The sequence below is a fragment of the Artemia sp. Qi Xiang Cuo genome, chromosome 9 (genome assembly GCF_049724085.1).
Source record: "Artemia sp. Qi Xiang Cuo chromosome 9, ASM4972408v1, whole genome shotgun sequence".
NCBI classification, from domain to species: Eukaryota; Metazoa; Arthropoda; class Branchiopoda; order Anostraca; family Artemiidae; genus Artemia; species Artemia sp. Qi Xiang Cuo.
The window spans coordinates 65250958-65271076 of NC_142802.1; the positions used below are offsets into that span (position 1 = coordinate 65250958).

General features: G+C 31.8%; 2 non-coding genes across 2 annotated transcripts; both read right to left on the bottom strand.

The window, feature by feature from the left end:
* Positions 1-47: 47 nt before the first annotated feature.
* On the bottom strand, positions 48-211 carry LOC148948945 (U1 spliceosomal RNA). Its single transcript, XR_016142258.1, has one exon. It is a non-coding gene; the product is annotated as a U1 spliceosomal RNA (small nuclear RNA).
* A 984-nt stretch (positions 212-1195) lies between these two features.
* LOC148948946 (U1 spliceosomal RNA) lies at positions 1196-1359 on the bottom strand. The gene has a single exon (XR_016142261.1). It is a non-coding gene; the product is annotated as a U1 spliceosomal RNA (small nuclear RNA).
* Between the last annotated feature and the right edge of the window lie 18760 nt (positions 1360-20119).

Consider the following 20119-nt stretch of genomic DNA (forward strand, 5'->3'; position numbering starts at 1 on the left):
CGTCATTTACAGAGTTGGCTCTCTAACAAAAATCAGCCGAGTGTGGAGAGAGGTCCGTGCAAACGCAGTCCCCCACTACTAAAAATAACGCGGTTGTGTTACCCCCGTTTAGGGATAACACAGGGGTCAGCCAATCCGAAGTTCAATTGAAAGGCTTCACCCTAGGACCGCCTCCTTCATGATCATGGCAGCTCCCCAGCCAGGTAAGTAGATTCTCAATAGAAATCTAACAATTTACTAATATCTTTCGACATAAATCCCGTTGCTTTGAATGCCACTCAGAAGCTTCAATTTATTAGCCAGATGGCTTAAAAAACTTTTTCACATCCAATAGTCAAGTCTCTAAATTGTTTTTTAAAATAGAAATACTCCATTTCATTTTATATGCAAATACCTTAATCCTTCGAACGTACAAACGCAGTCCCCCACTACCAAAAATGACGCTGTTGAGAAACCCCCCTTTGGGGTTAACTCAGGTGTCACCCAATCTGAAGTTCAATTGAAAGTCCTAAACCTGTAAGTGCCTCCTTCTTGATCATGGCAGCTCTCCAACCACTTTATATAGCTTAAATTTTTAAATTTTACTAAAATTTATTATTTAAAATAAATTGTCTCACATTCATGTTAATCTTCTACCTTTTTTCTCTAAAAAAACAAAAATAAATCAGGCCCTATAAAGTAGACTTTTATGCTTCGAGCAGACAGTAAGCGCCCTGGGACGCTATACGCCAGTGCCAAGTACGCTTAGTTATCTCTGGGATTTACGCTCGCATTTCCGGGAATTACTCATTTTCATTTGCTATACGGTGAAGCACATATTGAGGTAAACGAACAGTAGTCATTATTAAACTTCCTAAAGTCGGTCCTTTGTTTATCTATTAAAGTTCCTTACATATAAAGGTTACATGTTCAAATTAACCCCCCCCCTACAGCGTTACTATTCAAATAAATAAGACTATGCGTTAACTTTTTATTAATTTTGCAACTCAAATACTTTTCAACATTTTATTTTGAAGTTAATTAATAATGTCCAACAGACCATTTACCTAAAAAAATTGATGTCACAAATGAATGAGTGTGAGTCCCTACCCCCATCTGGGACTTTATTATCAACAGCACATTTAGTGCTTCCCCTTACAAATGATCAATACGTCACATACACAGGAGGCCCAAGTACAGAACTTTACAGAGAGACGAGGGGTCCACTCGAGCAAAGTTTCCCCGTATCAAAATTAACGCGGCTATATTACACCCATGTATGAAGAACACAGGGGTCAGCCAATCCGAGGTTCAATTGAAAGGCTTCACCCTAGGAGCGCCTCCTTCATGATCATGGCAGCTCTCCAGCCAGGTAAGTAAGTTCTCAATAGAAATCTAACAATTTACTAATATCTTTCGACATAAATCCTATTGCTTTGAATGCCACTCAGAAGCTTTAATTTATTAGCCAGATGGCTTAAAAAACTTTTTCACATCCAATAGTCAAGTCTCTAAATTATTTTTGAAAATAGAAATACCCCATTTCATTTTCATATGCAAACATCTTAATCCTTTGAATGTGCAAACGCAGTCCCCCACTACCAAAAATTACGCTGTTGAGTTACCCTCTGGTGGAGTTGACTATGGTGCCAGCCAATCTGTTTCTCAATAGTAAGGTCTCACTCTTGGTGTGCCTCTTTCTTCATCTGTATAGTCTTTAGCCACTTTCTAGAACTTACTTAACTATAAATTTACTAAAATTTATTATTTAAAATAAATTTCCTAACAGTCTTGTCAAACTTTCACATTTGTTCTCTAAAAAAAAAAAAAAAAAAATCAGGCTCTTAAAATTGGAGTTAAATGATATATGCATACAGTAAACGCACCTGAGCGCGCCATGACAGCACCAAGTACGCATGCAGGTAAGTTTTATTTACGCTATCATTTGTTTTAATATATCATTTTCTTTTGTTATGTGCTGCAGTACATGTTGATGTTGATGAACAGTAGTAACTTATAAACTTACTCAAGTATGTATTTTGTATATATGTTGACGTTCACGTCCGATAACGGTTGAAGGTTCCATTTACCCCCCCCCCTAAAGCTTGACGCTTCCAATAACTAAAACGATAATTTATACTATTTTAGATTTTTAAAATTAAATACAAGTAACACAGTTTGTGAGTTTGTCATTAGTAAGGTCAAATACACCAATTACCTAAAAAAATTGATGTAAAAAGTGAAGAACAGGTTGTTCATACCCCCGTCGATGAATTTATTAGCAAAATCCAACTTATTCCTATTCCTTGCAATCGATATATTTGTCACATATAAATGAGGACCAAGTACAAAACTCTACAGAGTGTGGACAGACGTCCGCGCGAACGCAGTCCCCCACTACTAAAAATTACGCTGTTGTGTTACCCCCGTGGGGAGTGAACTCTGGTTTCTGCCAGTCCAAGATTCACGTGAACCTCCTAGCCATATGGCTAACTCTTCCATGATCATGGTAGCTCTCCAGCCAAATTTATATAACTTAAATTTTTTAAATTTTACTAAAATTTATTATTTAAAATAAATTTTCAAAAATGCTGTTTCCAATAACCAAATTTTTATCTAAAAAAAAAAAAAAAAAAAATCAGGCCAAAAAAATGAGCATTTAATGCTTTAAGCCTACGGTAACCGCCCCGGTGCGCAATACGACAGCGCCACGGCCGCATGGGGTTCACTTTGATTTTTGCTATAATTTGCGTGAAGGAATCATTTTCTTGTATTATGTGTTAAAGCACATGATGATATCAATGACCAGTCGTCATAATTAAATTGCCTAATGTAGGTAATTTATTTATATGTTAAAGGTACTGAAAGATCACGGTTGCATGTTAAATTTAACCCCCCCCCTAAATATGTATGCTTCCAATAACAAATACTATACGAGTAGTATCACTCTTTTGAATTCGGGGACTTTATGTTCCTTCCGGTTTTTCTGGTAGGTAATTCTATTCTACAGGTACTTACACTCTTTGCCAAGAGATTTACGCTATTAATTAAACCTGTATTATAAACCAGCGCGTCTTGTTTCGAGTTTTAACGGACAAGTTTTTGAAAAGCAGACAGTTTTGTTTTTCTTGTTTAGCATTTGCAAAAAAGGGGTAATTAGTGAGTGGAAAATTTTTTAATGCTTTTACAATCGGAGATGTTTGATTAACCTTTGCATAAAAAGGGGTAATGGGATTTGTGAATTGGAGGAGATGCCATGATTATGTACTGTATAATACACAAGTGATGTTTTGGAGCGTATTGTCAATTTAACGAGAATTGACTGAAAAGTTTTTTGAGGGAGATGGGTTGCATGGAGGGTTGTGTTGCCTGAGTGTTCAGTTCAAGGGGGTCCCGGTACCCGGGGGTTTCGGTTTTACAGGGGGTCAGTGACCCGGGGGTCCAGGTCCACTGGGGCTGAGTTAAATGGGGCTTGAGTTCGACGAGAGTAGTGCTTTGTAGGGGTTTAGCTTGTCACAGTTTTAAAAGAGCTTTACGGGGATTGAGAGACTCAGTTGCCGGATTCCGTGTGGTTTTTCTTTACTTGGTGGTCATTAAAAACGAAATTTTTGTGTTAAATCAGTAGTTTTTGTATCTTTTAAAAGAGCTTTAAGGGGTTGGAGGGACGCAGTTGCCTGATTCCGCGGGGTTTTTATGTACTTGGTGGTCATTAAAATATAAATTTTTGTGTTAAATAAGTAGTTCTTGTATCTTTTAAAAGAGCTTTACGGGGTTTGAGAGACTCAGTTGCCGGATTCCGTGTGGTTTTTCTTTACTTGGTGGTCATTAAAATGAAATTTTTGTGTTAAATAAGTAGTTTTTGTATCTTTTAAAAGAGCTTTAAGGGGTCTGAGAGATTCAGTTGCCTGATTCCGTGTAGTTTTTATTTTCTTGGTGGTCATGTTTTGTATATTTTAAAAGAGATTTACATGGTTTGAGAGACTCAGTTGCCTTATTCCGTGTGTTTTTTCTTTACTTGTTGGTCATTAAAAACAAAATTTTTGTGCTATATAAGTAGTTTTTGTATCTTTTAAAAGAGCTTTAAGGGGTTTGAGAGACTCAGTTGCCTGATTCCATGTGGTTTTTCTTTACTTGGTGGTCATTAGAAAATAAATTTTTTTGTTATTTTAGTAGTTTTTTTATCTTTTAAAATAGCTTTACGGGGTTTGAGAGACTCAATAGCCTGCTTCCTTGTGGTTTTTCGATAATTGTTGGTCAGTAAAAACGAAATTAGTGTGTTAAATAGGTATTTTTTGTATCTTTTAAAAGAGCTCTACGGGGTTTGAGAGACTCAGTTGCCTGATTCCGTGTGGTTTTTGTTTACTTGATGGTCATTATAAAAGAAATTTTTGTGTTAAATAAGTAGTTATTGTATCTTTTAAAAGAGCTTTAAGGGGTTTGAGAGACTCAGTTGCCAGATTCCTTGTGGTTTTTCGTTAATGGGTTGTCATTAAAATTAAATTTTTATTTTTATCAATTAGTTTTGGATCTATTAAAACAGATTTTAAAATATTGACAGACATAGATGACAGTATACGTGTGGTTTTTCGTTAAATGGTAGACATTAAAAATGAAATTTTTAGGTTAAATTAGAAGTTTTTGTATATTTTTAAAGAGATTTACAAGTTGCGAACAACTGAATTGCCGGAATCCGTGGGGTTTTTCTTTACTAGATTGTCATTAAATACGAAATTTTTGGTATAATAAATTAGTTCTTTGTAAATTTATTATTGAGTTTCGGGGATTTTGAGAATCGGTTGCCGGATTCCGTGTGGTGTTTCTTTACGTGGTGGTCATCGAAAACGAAATTTTTGTTTTAAATAAGTAGTTTTTGTATATTTTAAAAGAGATTTAATGCGTTTGAGAGACTCAGTTGCCGGATTCTGCGTGGTTTCTCTTTAATTGGTGTTCATTAAAAACGAAATTTTGTTTTAAATAAGTTGTTCTTGTATCTTTTAAAATAACTTTACGGGGCTTGAGAGACTCTGTTGCCTGATTCCGTGTGGTTTTTCTTCTTTTCAGTAAAGACACATGATATCCTAAAAGTTTTTAATTTAAACTTTTTTAAAAATTCGAAATTTTTCAACTTTATTTATTTTTTTATTTTTGTACATAACTTAAAATGTCAAAATATGCTTACAGTTCTAACTATTTATCTCTGTGATTGGTCAGAGACACGATGTGAATTTACAACTGGTATTCTATGACCGGTTATTCACACAACCTAATCTATTGCATGTATTAAATCAGTATTGTTTATGCTGTGGAACGATAAACACATAAGTCATATCTTTAAAAAAAAGTTAAGATGAAACATTTTTAAATAATGTGTCTACATAAAACTGTTATTTTAGCATTGAATTCCGAAAAAGAGAATTATTTAAACTTTGAAACAAGTACAGGTGGTATTACTCTTTTAAATGTATGCATTCATTGTCATGACAGTAAGGAATTAAATTTATTTGGAATACCGAAAAAATTTAACTCTTATGTTGGTGGTTATGCGAGATTGAGATCTCCAGAGATGATTGCACTCAAAGAGAATGCCAAAATAAAAACAATCATTGATGATAGAGGAAAACTTCTTGCTACTGTTGCAGGTAACACATTACCTACTGATACATCTAATCGTCAGCTTTCGAGTATTAGGATTCAACGGAAGGTCAATAAAAGAAAGGCATACTCTTCTACTAATATCGTAATCCATATCATGTCGACATGTCGAAACTGTTAGATTCGTAAAGATAATGTAATAAGTGACAATGAAAGTGCCAGAAAAATAAAAAGGGCAATGTCAAAATATATCACAATGACATATAAAGATGAACCGATGAAAAACAAACCACCAGCAAACGTTACTGCCATTAATCAAACAGTCATTGAACCAAATAATACCAAAGACGAAAAGCATATTGAACCTGTTGATGAGACACCAGTAATAATTGTGTATGACTCAAAATGGAATAATGATTATTCTACTTATTACGAACTAAGATAATACAATAGCTACAATATCAAGAGATAACATGGTGAACTATTTTATGGAACAGATTAAAAATGTCCAAAGTTAATCATTTATATTAATAGTGTATAATAATATATTTATTGTATTAATATTCTACATAGCATTATTTCATTAAAAATATATTATGCATTACATTGTTTTGTGTTCATTATTTTTAGAGTAAGCTAGCATATTAAACGTTTAGAATGTCTAATAAAACGTCGGAGATGTAAGAAAAGGAATTTGTATACATCTATTGTCAGACACATGGGAACAAATTCTTTCTTGAATTCGCCTCCTGGATAAATAAAAAAAAGACATTTCATTCAAGAAATTATGACGAAATTCTAAGTAAGCAACAAACTCTTTTTTGAAGTTACCTCATGGATACACAATACAGAAATTTCATTTAAGAAATTATCAAAAATTGTAAGTAAGTCGCAAATTCTTTCAAAAATATTTAAATACGATTAAGAACTATCTTTCTTTAACCTTAACTTACACTTATTCTTTAGAATAGCTTCAAGAATTTAACTAAATTATTACGATACTGTAATAGATCGAGATAATCTTTCATGAATTCGACTCCTGGGCAAAAAAAATACATTTATTTAAATAAATAATAATAAAATCTAAATAAATCAATAAAGTCTTTATTGTTTTACAATATTGGATAAACAATACTGAAATTTCATTCAAGAAATTATGAAGGAATTGTAAATAGGTAACACACTCATGTTACCTCATGGATACACAATGCAGAAATTTCATTTAAGAAATTATCAAAAATTTTAAGTAAGTAGCAAATTCTTTCTTGAATTCGCCTCCTGGGTAAATAAAAAAGACCGTTCATTAAAGAAATTATGAAAAAATGTAAGTAAGTAGCAAATTCTTTCTTGAATTCACCTGCTGGATAAACAAAAAAGATATTACGTTCGAGAAATTACAACGTCCTGCCAAGTAAGTAACGAACTCTTTAACGATGTCTAAAATTATCTAAACTAGGCAGAAATTACCTTCACGGATCTTTGAAAAAATAACCATGTAGTAGCATCTTCTTCACTTTACTCAGAACAATTGAGACCGAAACGAAAGTAATTTACGAGAACTTATGGAAAATACACAATATATATCTTGAAGCCCAAACGTGGATACCATCTAAAGAACTTGAATTAGATGAATGAGTACAATATTAGTTATCAAGTAACAAATTCTTTTTGTTTTCACCTCTTGTATATACAGTAGAGATACATCATTCAAGAAATTATGAAAAAACCGCAAGTAAGTAACTTTTTTTTCTTTTTATCAAAAACAATTTTCACTTAGCTACACGATGTAGAAATTTAATTCAAGAAATTGGTAAAAAATTCTCAGTAATTAACAATTTCTTTCTTGAAGTCAACTCTTGGACACACAATACGGAAATTTCATTCAAGAATTTCATGACTTAGATACACAATGTAGAAATTTGATTCAAGAAATTATGAAAAAATTCTCAGTAAGTAACAATTTCTTTCTTGAAGTCGTCTCTTGGATACACAATGCGGAAATTTCATTCAAGAAATTATGAAAATATTTGTAAGTAAGTAACAAACTCTTTATTGATTTCACCTCTTGGATATACAGTACAGATACTTCATTCAAGAAATTATGAAAAAATCGCAAGTAAGTAACTTTTTTTCTCATTATCACAAAAAATTTTCACTTAGCTAAATGATTTAGAAATATAATTCAAGAAATTATTGAAAAAATTCTCAGTAAGTAACAATTTCTTTCTTGAAGTCAACTCTTGGATACGCAATACGGAAATTTCATTCAAGAAATTATGAAAAAAATTGTAACTAAGTACCAAATTCTTTCTTGAATCTACCTGTTGGAAAAAAAAAAAAGTAATTTATGTAAATAAACTAAGAAAAAAGTACATGTAAGTTGTTCACTCTTTATTGTTTTCAAAAGTTAGATAAGCGTAACGTAAATTTAATGCTATGCATTAGGGAAATATAATGAGTCTATGTATCAAATCCAATACTTAATTCACCTGGTTAATAATAACAAAAACAAAAAAGACATTTCGTTCAAGAAATTATGACAAAATTCTAAGTAAGTAAGTAACAAACTTTATTGTTTTCACGAGTTAGATATACGATGTAGAAATTAAATTCATGAAATTATGAAAAAAATTCTCAGTAAGTAACAATTTCTTTCTTGAAGTTAACTCTTGGATACACAATACGAAAATTTCATTCAAGAAATTATGAAAATATTTGTAAGTAAGTACCACACTCTTTATTAATTTCACCTCTTGGATATACAGTACAAATACTTCATTCAAGAAATTATGAAAAAATCGCTAGTAAGTAGCTTTTTTTTTCTTTATCACAAACAATTTTCACTTAGCTACACGATGTAGAAATTTAATTCAAGAAATTATGAAAAAATTGTAACTAAGTAGCAAATTCTTTCTTGAATTTACCTGTTGGACAAACAAAAAAGACATTTCGTTCAAGAAATTATGACAAATTTCTAAGTAAGTAACAAACTCTTTATTTTTTTCACGAGTTAGATATACGACGTAAGAAATTAAATTCAAGAAATTATGAAAAAATTCTCAGTCTAAGTAGCAAATTCTTTCTTGAATTCACCTGTTGGATAAACAACAGGTTACGTGCGCGCACGTAGCCTCGTCTAAATGAACCTTAAAAAAAATGAAATAAAGCTATGTCGAATTTGCATATCTCTCGCTATTGGTCCCTAAAACACCAGTCTGGTTGAAAACGTGGAGTTTTCGTACTGCTCACTTTTTTGCAATGTGTAGGAACCAGTGGGGAATCCCCGTTCGTTTGGAAAGGTGCCAAGGAAAGATTTCATGAATTTAATTTCTACATCGTGTACTAACTCGTGAAAACAATAAAGTTTGTTACTTACTAAGAATTTTGTCATAGTTTCTTGAATAAAATGTCTTTTTTGTTTTTTTTTTGTTTATACAATATTTGAATTAATTAAGGAATTTTATACTTATAATGAGAATTTTTTCATAATTTCTTGAATTTAATTTCTACGTAGTATATCTAACTCGTGAAAATAATAAAGAGTTTGTTACTTACTTAGAATTTTGTCATAATTTCTTGAACGAAATGTCTTTTTTGTTTGTCCAACAGTTAAATTCGTGAAATAATTTTCTACCTAATTACAATTTTTTTATAATTGCTTGAATTAAATTGCTACATCATTTAGGTAAGTGAAAATTGTATTTGATAAAGAGAAAAAAAAAGTTACTTATGTGCGATTTTTTCTTATTTTCTTGAATGAAGTATATGTACTGTATATCCAAGAGGTGAAATTAATAAAGAGTTTGTTACTTACTTACAAATATTTTCATAATTTCTTGAATGAAATGTCTTCTTGTATTTTTGTTTATCCAACAGTTGACTTCAAGAAAGAAATGGTTACTTAGACTGAGAATTTTTTCATAATTTCATGAATTTAATTTCTACATCGTATATCTAACTCGTGAAAACAATAAAGTTTGTTACTTACTAAGAATTTTGTCATAATTTCTTGAACGAAATGTCTTTTTTTTTTTTGTTTATCCAACAGGTGAATTCAAGAAAGAATTTGCTACTTAGACTGAGAATATTTTCATAATTTCTTGAATTTAATTTCTACGTCGTATATCAAACTCGTGAAAACAATAAAGAGTTTGTTACTTATTTAGAATTTTATCGTAATTTCTTGAACAAAATGTATTTTTTATTTTTAAAACATGTAAAATAAAAAAATATTTTTATTCTTAGTTAAACTTTTTTAATAATTTATTGAATGATATTTCCTTATTTCTTATACAAGAGTTGACTTCAAGAAAGAAATTGTTACTTACTGATAATTTTTCAATAATTTCTTGAATTAAATTTCTACATAATGTAGCTAATTTAATATTTTTTGTGATAAAGAGAAAAAAAGTTACTTACTTGCGATTTTTTCATAATTTCTTGAATGAAGTATCTGTACTGTATATACAGGAGGTGGAATCAATAAAGAGTTTGTTACTTACTTACAAATATTTTCATAATTTCTTGAATGAAATTTCCTTATTGTGTATCCAAGAAATGACTTCAAGAAATAAATTGTTACCTACTGAGAATTTTTTCATAATATCTTGAATCAAATTTCTAAACCGTGTATCTAAGTTATAAAATTCTTGAATGAAATTTCCGTATTGTGTATCTATGAGTTGACTTCAAGAAAGAAATTGTTACTTACTGAGAATTGTTTACCAAGGTCATGATATAAATTTATTCATCGTTTAGATTATTTAATATTTATTGTGATAAAGAGAAAAAAAAAGGTTATTACTTTCGATTTTTTCATAATTTATTTAATTTATTATATTTAATGTATATAACTTAGGTTGAAACTAAAAGATTTTTTTAATTACTTACAAATATTTTAATAATTTCTTTAATGAAATTTCTGTATTGTGTATCCAAGAGTTGACGTAAAGAAAGAAATTGTTTTTTTTTCAAAATTTCTTATATTAAATTTACGTATTTTTTATACAATAGTTGACTTACATAAATAAATTGCTAATTACTTAGAATTTTTTCATAATTTCCTGAATGAATTTTATATGTCGTGTATATTAGTCATGAAAATAATAAAGAATTCGTTAATTACTTGTAAGTTCTTTGTAATTTATCGAACGTAATGTCTTTTTGTTTATTAAGCATGTGTATTCAAGATAGAATTTCCTACTTACTTGCAATTTTTTCCTAATTTCTTTAATGAACTATCTTTTTTATTTACCCAGGAGGCGAATTCAAGAAAGAATTTGCTACTTACTTAAAATTTTTGATAATTTCTTAAATGAAATTTATGCATTGTGTATCCATGAGGTAACATGAGTGTGTTACCTATTTACAATTCCTTCATAATTTCTTGAATGAAATTTCAGTATTGTGTATCCAATAGGTGAAAACAATAAAGACTTTATTACTTACTTGCGATTTTATTATGATTTCTTGAATTAAATATCTGTATTGTGTCCAGGAGGCGAATTCAAGAAAGCTATTGTTACTTACTTAAAATTTCTTCATAATTTAATGAAATGAATAAAACTGTTCTAAAGAATAAAGACGGGTTAACCTTAAAGATATTTATTGCTTAAACGTATTAACATATTTTTGAAAGAATTTGCTGCTTACTTACAATTTTCGATAATTTCTTAAATGAAATTTCTGCATTGTGTATCCATGAGGTAGCTTCAAGAAAGAGTTTGTTACTTACTTAGAATTTCGTCATAATTTCTTGAATGATATGTCTTTTTTATTTATCCAGGAGGCGAATTCAAGAAAGGATTTGTTCCCATGTGTCTGACAATAGATGTATGCAAATTCCTTTTCTTACATATCCGTAATTTTAATAGACATTCTAAACGTTTGATATGCTAGCTTACTCTAAAATTAATGAACACATAACAATGGAATGTATAATATATTTTTAATGAAATAATGCTAAGTAGAATATTAGTACAAAAAATATATTATGATACATTATTAATATCAATGATTAACTTTGGACATTTTGAATCTGTTCCATAAAATAGTTCACCATTTTCTCTCCTGATATTATAGCTATTGTCTTCTCTTAGTTCGTATTCAGTAGAATAATCATTATTCCATTTTGAGTCATACACAATTTTTACTGGTTTCTCATCAACAGGCTCAATATGCTTTTCGTCTTTGGTATTATTTGGATAAATGACTTCTTCACCATGTGTAGTAAAGTTTGCTGGTGCTTTTTTTTTCATAGATTAATCTTTATATTCCAAAGTGGTGTTTCATGACTATGACCTGTTTTTTTTTATTTCAATTAAAATGTCTATTATAACATTATTTTTTACAAATGTAACAGTTTAGACACGTAGAAAAGATATGGTTTAAGATATTAGTATAAGAGTATGCCTTTCTTTTATTGATATTCCGTTGAATGCTAATACCCGAAAGGTGACGATTGGATGTATCAGTAGGTAATGTGTTACCTGCAACGGAAGCAAGGAGTTGTCCTCTATCATCAATGTTTATTTTTATGTTGGCATTCTCTTTTAGTACGATCTTCTCTGCTAATTTCGATCTCACATAATCACAAACATAAGAGCGGAATTGTTTGGGTATTCCGAAGAAATCTAATTCCTCACTTTTATGACAAGGTATACTTACATTTACAATGGTGCTTTCACATGTACTTGTTTCAAAGTTTAAATACTTCTCTTTGTCAGCATTCAATGCTAAAATAACCTTGTTATGTAAACACACTTTCTTAAAATGCTCCATCTTTACTTTTTTTTAAAGATATGACTTATGTGTTTATCGTTCCACTGCGTAAAAAATACTGATTTAATACATGCAATAGATTAGGTAGTGTCAGTAACCGGTCATAGAATACCAGTGGGAAAGTCACATCGTGTCTCTGACCAATCACAGAGCGCAATTGTTAGAACTGTAAGCATATTTTGACATTTTAATTTATTTACAAAAAGAAAAAAGTAAATAAATTTGAAAAATTTTGAAGTTTTAAAAAAGTTTGAATTAAACACTTTTACGATATCGAGTGTCTTTACTGAAAAGAATAAAAACCACATGGAATCAGGCAACAGAGTCTCTCAAACCCCATAAAGTTATTTTAAAAGATACAAGAACTACTTATTTACAACAAAAATTTCGTTTTTAATGAACACCAAGTAAAGACAAACCACACGGAATCAGGCAACTGAGTCTCTCAAACCCCTTAAAGATATTTTAAAAGATACAAAAACTACTTATTTAACACAAAAATTTCTTTTCTAATGACCACCTAGTAAAGAAAAACCACAAGGAATTAGGCAACTGAGTCTCTCAATCCCCGTAAAGCTCTTTTAAAAGATACAAAAAACTACTTATTTAACAAAAAAATTTCGTTTTTAATGACCACCAAGTAAAGAAAAATCAAACGAAATTAGTCAACTTAGTCTCTCGAAACCTGTAAATAAATATTAAAATATACAAAAACTACTTTTGTAACACAAAAAGTTCGTTTTTGACGAACACCAAGGAAAGAAAAATCGTACGGAAACCGGCAAATGAGTCTTTCGATTCCTGTAAAGCTCTTTTAAAAGATGCAAATAATACTTATTTAGCACAAAAATTTCGTTTTTAATGACCACCAAGTAAAGAAAAACCACACGGAAACAGGCATCTGACTAACAATAAACAATAAACGAAATATTAAAATAAACAATAAAGTATGAATATTAACATCAATTTCTTTTTTATTTACTCCAATTAATATAAAATTAAAACTTTTACATTATTATGATTATATAAATACCCTTAAATATATAATTAATGATTATATAAATAATTAATTTAATCACTCAGTTATATTTAAACGACCATCAAGACAGCAAAAATCTCACGGAATCGGGCAACTGAGTCTCTCAATCCCCGTAAAGCTCTTTTAAAAGATACAAAAACTACTTATTTAACACAAAAATTTCGTTTTCAATGACCACCAATTAAAGAAAAACCACACGGAATCAGGCAACTGAGTCTCTCAACCCCCTTAAAGATATATTACAATAAAAAAACACAACGAATGTAACACACACTTTTCGTTTTTAATGACCATCAAGAAAAGCAAAACCACACGGAATGAGTAAACTGAGTCTCACAAACCCAGTAAATCTCAAATAATAGATAAAACAAATGACCACCAAGTAACTAAAAACTACACGGAATCAGGCAACTGAGTCTCTCAAACCCCTTAAAGCTCTTTTAAAAGATACAAAAACTACTTATTTAACACAAAAATTTCGTTTTCAATGACCAACAAGTAAAGAAAAACCACAGGGAATCCGGCAACTGATTCTATAAAACCCCGTAAATCTCTTATAATATATTCATACAATTTTTTAATAACACAAAAATTTTTATTAAAATGAGTACCTTGTAAAGAAAAACCTTTCGAAAACAGGAAACTTATTCTCTCCAACCCAGTATATCTATTATTAAAGATACAAAAAACTACTGATTTAGCACAAAAATATAGTTTTTAATGAGCACGCTGAAAAGAAAAACTACTATGACTCCGGCACCTGAGTCTCTCAATTCCCGTAAAGCTCTTTTAAAACTGTGACAAGCTAAACCACGACAAAGCACTACTCTCGTGGAACTCAATCCCCATTTAACTCAACCCCCGTGCAACTGAACCCCCTTGTAACTGAACCCCTGTATAACCGAAACCCCCGTGTAACTGTACCCCCTTTAACTGAACTCCCATGCAACTCAACCCTCCATGCAACTCATCTCCCTCAAAACACTTTTCAGTCATTTCTCGTTAAATTGACAATACGCTCCAAAACCTCACTTGTTTATTATACAGTACATAATCTTGACATCTGCGCCAATACAAAATTCCCATGACCCCTTTTTTTTGCAAAGGTTTATCAAACATATTCGATTGGAAATGTATTAAAAACATTTTCACTCACTAATTACCCCTTTTTGCAAATGCTAAACAAGAAAAAAAACTGTCTGGTTTTCAAAAACATGTCCGTTAAAACTCGAAACAAGACTCGCTGGTTTTATAATACAGGTTTAATTAATTGAGTAAATCTCTTGGCAAAGAGTGTAATGACCTGTAGAATAGAATACCTACCAGAAAAACCTGTTTGGCTATAGCTTCAAGCAAATAGCATGGAGATTGCTATACGTCTGGTAGAAATGGTACCTACTACCCTACTAACCTTGACTAGTTTTATATACAGTATTTAGAATCACCATAAAAATCAGATGCTTTTGATGTTTATATTGCTATAAGAACTCCTCTTTTAGAGTTCCGGTTACTATAGATCCAGGTCAATCCTCACTTACAGTTCGTCAACTCGAAATGTTTAATATTTCAAAATAAAAATTAGCGTATCTAAATGTATCTTATAGGTATCTAAAACGAACAAATCGAACTGTTCGTGGTAACGAACTGGTAACCGAAACTCTAAAAAACGGGATTCTGATAACAATAGATACCGACAAAGAATCAAATTTTAATGCTGATTTCAAATATACAAGTTTCATCAAGTTTAATTCTGCCCATCAAAAGTCACGCGCCTGAGAAAATTTGGCTGATTTTCGAAAAAAGGGGGGAAACCCCCCTAAAAGTTATAGAACCTTAATGAAAATCACTGCATCATATTCAGCGTATCAGAGAACCCTACCGTAGTGTCTTCAAGCTCCTATCTCCAAAAATGTGGAATTTTGTATTTTTTGCCAGAAGAAAGATCACGGATGCGTGTTTTTTTTCCAAGGATGATCGTATCGACCCAGTGGTCCTAGAACATCGTGGGAGGGCTCATTGGAACGGAGGTTAAAAGTTCTAGTGTCCTTTTTAAGTGACCGAAAAAATGGAGGGCAACTAGGCCCCCTCCCACTCGCATTTTTTTCCCAAAGTCACCAGATCAAAATTTTTAGATTGTCATTTTGTTCAGCATGGTCGAAAATATGATAAGTATGTCTTTTAGGATGACTTAGTCCCCCAAAGTCCCCGGGTGGAGGGCTGAAAGTTATGAACTTTACCCAATGTTAACATATAATATTGGTTATTGGGAAGTATACAGACGTTTTCAGGGGGGATTTTTTCTGTTAGTGGGAGGGGGGGGGACGGGGGTTATGTGGGAGGATCATTTCATGAAGGAATTTTTCATGGGGGAAGGGACATTGCTATGAAGGATTTCCCAGAATTATTTAATAAAACATCAGAAATTAAATATAAAAAAACAAGTTTTTCAACTGAAAGTAAGCAGCAACATCGAAACTTAAAAGGAACAGAAAATATTACGTGTATGATTGGGTTCACCCCCTAGTCAATACCTCGCTCTTTAAGCCAAAGATTTTTTAGCACTTTCATGAGAGCTATTTATTCTAAATAACGGCCTTTGTGATGAAGGGGTGATTTATAAAGAATTTGAACAAAATTCGAAGTGTAGTTTAAATAGCAAGGTATTGACAAGGAGGCGAACCCCCTAATATAAGTATTAAAAATATATGAATATAGAAGTTCGTTACGTAAGTTAATTCTTAAGTTACGTATATTTATTACTAATAAAAACGTTCGTAAATAAAATTAAACAAGTTTCGAGAAAGCCATTTAACCAAATAAAAGTAAAATTAATATTCAAATTTTGTTTTAATTATTCATGTACGGTGAGGCAAAATCAAAATCTACATTAATTCGAAAACGTTCAAAAATTAAATAAAAAAAACAGTTTTTTTTTTTAACTGAAAGTAAGGAACGACGTTAAAACTTAAAACGAACAGAAACTATTCCGTATATGAAAGGGGCTGCGCCCTCCTCAACGCCTCGGTCTTTACGCTAAAGTTTGACTTTCTCACAACTCTTATTTTGTTTAAACAATAAAAAACTTTAGCGTAAAGAGCGAGGCGTTGAGGAGGGGACAGCCCCTTTCATATACGGAATAATTTCTGTTCGTTTTAAGTTTTAACGTCGTTCCTTACTTTCAGTTAAAAAAGACCTTCTTTTTTTTATTTAATTTGTCACAAAGACGAATTTACGCGGCACAACATTTAATTTCTATTATTGGTCATGCATTATCCTCGTGACGACTTCGACTTCTTTCATAAACAATTTAAACCTACTTTAATATTATAATTTGTCGGTTTATTTCATACTTTTAGTTAATTTAATGGTCTTTGGTCACTCTTGTAATGACTTTTGGTCATTTTTTATATTTGAATATTACTCAGGAACAAAAAAAAAATAAATAACAAAATCAAAAGCTATGGCGTAAAGACAAACTCACGCGGCACATCATTTAGTTTCTGTCGTTCATCATCCAATTTCTTTCTGAGGACTTCAACTTCTTTTAGCAACGCTTCGTAATTCACTTTAATATCACTAGATTTAGCTACATCGATTTCGGCCATACTTATTTGTCACTAGCACAAAAGATATGAGAGATCTCTCTTTTTGGAGCACAAGCGCAGAATCCGTTTGCCATTGATCCTTTCTATCTGGCAAGGAGAGGTGCTTTCCGAAAGTCAACTCATGGAATACTTGATGTAACGAACTAATACCAATTTAATGCATTGATATAATGAAAAGTAGTACATCAACTCTAATATCTTTCTCAATATATTATTGTCAGAAGGGATTGAAGATACATATCGTGTTTCCTTAGGAGTGAAAGGCATATCTGATTCATTTTGTTTTTCGATAGCCTAGGCTTTCATTTTTTGTTAAAATCACTTGAAGTCAAATATTTTTTTTTTCGTCAAAATTTTACTCCCAATGGATGGTAATTTGTGTGAGATGCGCAGTTTCTGTGTTTTTCTCAGAAATGCCAAAAAGAGTGAGGTAACGAGCAAAAACGTGAAATTGTGTATGAGTACCCGAGAAAGATGGTCACGGATACATGTTTACTTCTTTTTTTTTTCTTAGGTAAGATCGCGACGAACCAATGACCAATGAACATCGAGTAGGGCCAATTCAAACGAAATTAGAAGTTCTAGTGTCTTTTAGAAAAAGCAAAGGAGATTATGCAACAACCAAATAACGTTTCATGCCATTTTGTGACACAAAATAACAATTTTGGCGTGAAAATTCAGCTTCCGAGTGAACATTCTGAAATACCCAACTAATTTGGAATTATTGGAACATTTTATATTGAGCTGCACGGTGCGCGTTGTTCCATCCGTTCTTGGAAATATTCAATAAAAAAAAAAAATTTCAGCTGAAAGTAAAGAACAACATTAAAACTGATAACAAACAGAAACTATTCCGTATATAAGGGGGACTGCCTCTTCCTCGACCCTTACTCTTTACGCTAAAGTCTTAATGTTCTTTAAAAATTGTTAAAGAATTGCGACGAATAGTCAAACTTTAGCGTAGAGAGAGAGAGTTTAAGAAGGGGCTGGTCCCTTCATATACGGAATTAATTCTGTTCGTTCTAAGTTCTAATGTTGCTACTTACTTTCAATTGTTTTTTTTTTCATTTAGTTTCTGACCGTTTTTCAAATCACCCCAGGAAATCTCCATCCCCTCGTGCAAGATTTCCCCTGAAAATTTACCCCCTGAAATTTTTTTTCTCACGAAAACCTCTCCCTGTGGGCCACCTCCCCTCTGCAAAAAATTCCCAAAAAACAATGCCCGTACATATCCTAACAACAAATACTATATGCAAACAATAGGCAAATTGTATAACTTACCGCCCTTTCCTGGGGGCTATGGGGAGCCATGTCCTCCCCAAAGGCATAATTATCGGACCTTTAAACTATGCTGAATTGAATGGCTATCTCATTTTTTTCAGATTTCTTTAAAGAAAAATTACCGTGAGAGGGGGGCTACTTGCCCTCCAATATTTTTGATCACTCAAAACAGGCACTAGAACTTTCAATTTTCGTTTGAATGAGCCCTCTTCCAATCTTTTAGGACCATTGGTTCAATTCGATCATTCACAAGGAAAAAACAAATAAACACGTGTCCGTGTTCTTTCTTCTGGCATGAAATACAGTATCTCGAATGTTCGTAAATAAGAGCTTGAAACCTCTACAGCATAGATCTCTTCGTCTTCAATGCTGAATGCGATCGTGTGATTTTCATTAAGATCGCTTGACTTTTGGAGGGTGTTTCTCCCCTTTTTAAAATCTTGGGAAAATTGATGGGTAACAGTAAAATTAATGAGTTTCAAATATTTGGAACCGGTATAAAAAGCCGATTCGTTCGATGTATCTCGTTTCCGTTTTTAGACTTTCGGTAATTATTGGGCCGAGTAGCTCAAGAAGACGACACAAAGAAATTACTAATAAACGCATAAATATGTATAAATTCTGTTGTAAGATTAGATGCAGTCAATAAGAAAAGATCGTTTTACAGACTGTTTATTCAATAAAATAGGTTGATCCGATAAAAAAAATTTAAGGGGGGGGGTGCAAAATAGTTTGATTCGATAAACTTGCGTTAGGAGCAAGTTTAATTAACGCAGACTTGAGTTGTTTTTTTTTCGCCCCATTATGCAAACGCAAACTTCATACATAAGAAATACAATTGACCTTGTCGAAAAATTAAAAGACATTGAAATAAAAAAGATACAATTTTGGCCAGTTTCAATGCCATTTCTATGTATACGTCTTGCGATATTAAAAATATGAACTAGCTCTTCAAAGGAAATTAGAAGATAATATTGATCAAATTGACTACGAAACACTGGATATAGAAACTATTATGCGTCTCGTCCGTTTTTGCAATAGTTTGTCCTCATATTTCCGATATAATAATCAATTTTTTACCCAAATCAGGGGTCTTCCCATGGGTACACCATTTTTCACTATTTTTGGCAATGGTCTTTCACCATTTTTGGCAACTTTTTATATGGAATTCATTGAAACTTCTGCTCTGAAAAATTTTCCTATGAAACACCAGTTCTGGGGTCGATTTGTGGATGATGTTTTTCTGTGTGGGAGCATGGAGGGGAGTCACTTAACTCCTTCTTAACTCATATAAACACTTTGGACTCTAACCATCAGTTCACTTTAGAACTAGAACATAACCAGAAAGTTCCTTTTCTAGATGTCTTAATTTTTAATAAGTCTCCTGGCCTTGAATTTTCTATTTATAGAAAGACTACGCGTAACGATAGGTATTTGCATTTTTCCTCCAACCGCTCTCCCTGCATAAAAAGAGGAGTTGTTATTTCTTTGGTTGACCGAGTAATAAGAATAAGCTCAGAGCCTCCCATAGGCCTAGTCTCAGAACTGAACTATATTAAGGGCATTTTATTTTGCAATGGCTTCCCCAGAAAAATAGTTGAAACCGTAATAGATAAAAGACGAAAAAAGGCAGAAAATAATGTATCAACTTCACAAAGCCTAACAGATATCATCCCATTGGTGGATGATAAGAAAATTTTCACCGCTATACCCCACATTCCAAAATTGAGTGATAAATTGAATCCTTAAAAAACATAAACTTTATGTCGCCTTTAAGGATTCAAATATTATACAGAATTTTTTCAACAACGGCAAAGATAAAACCAGCCCCTTCTCGGTAGTG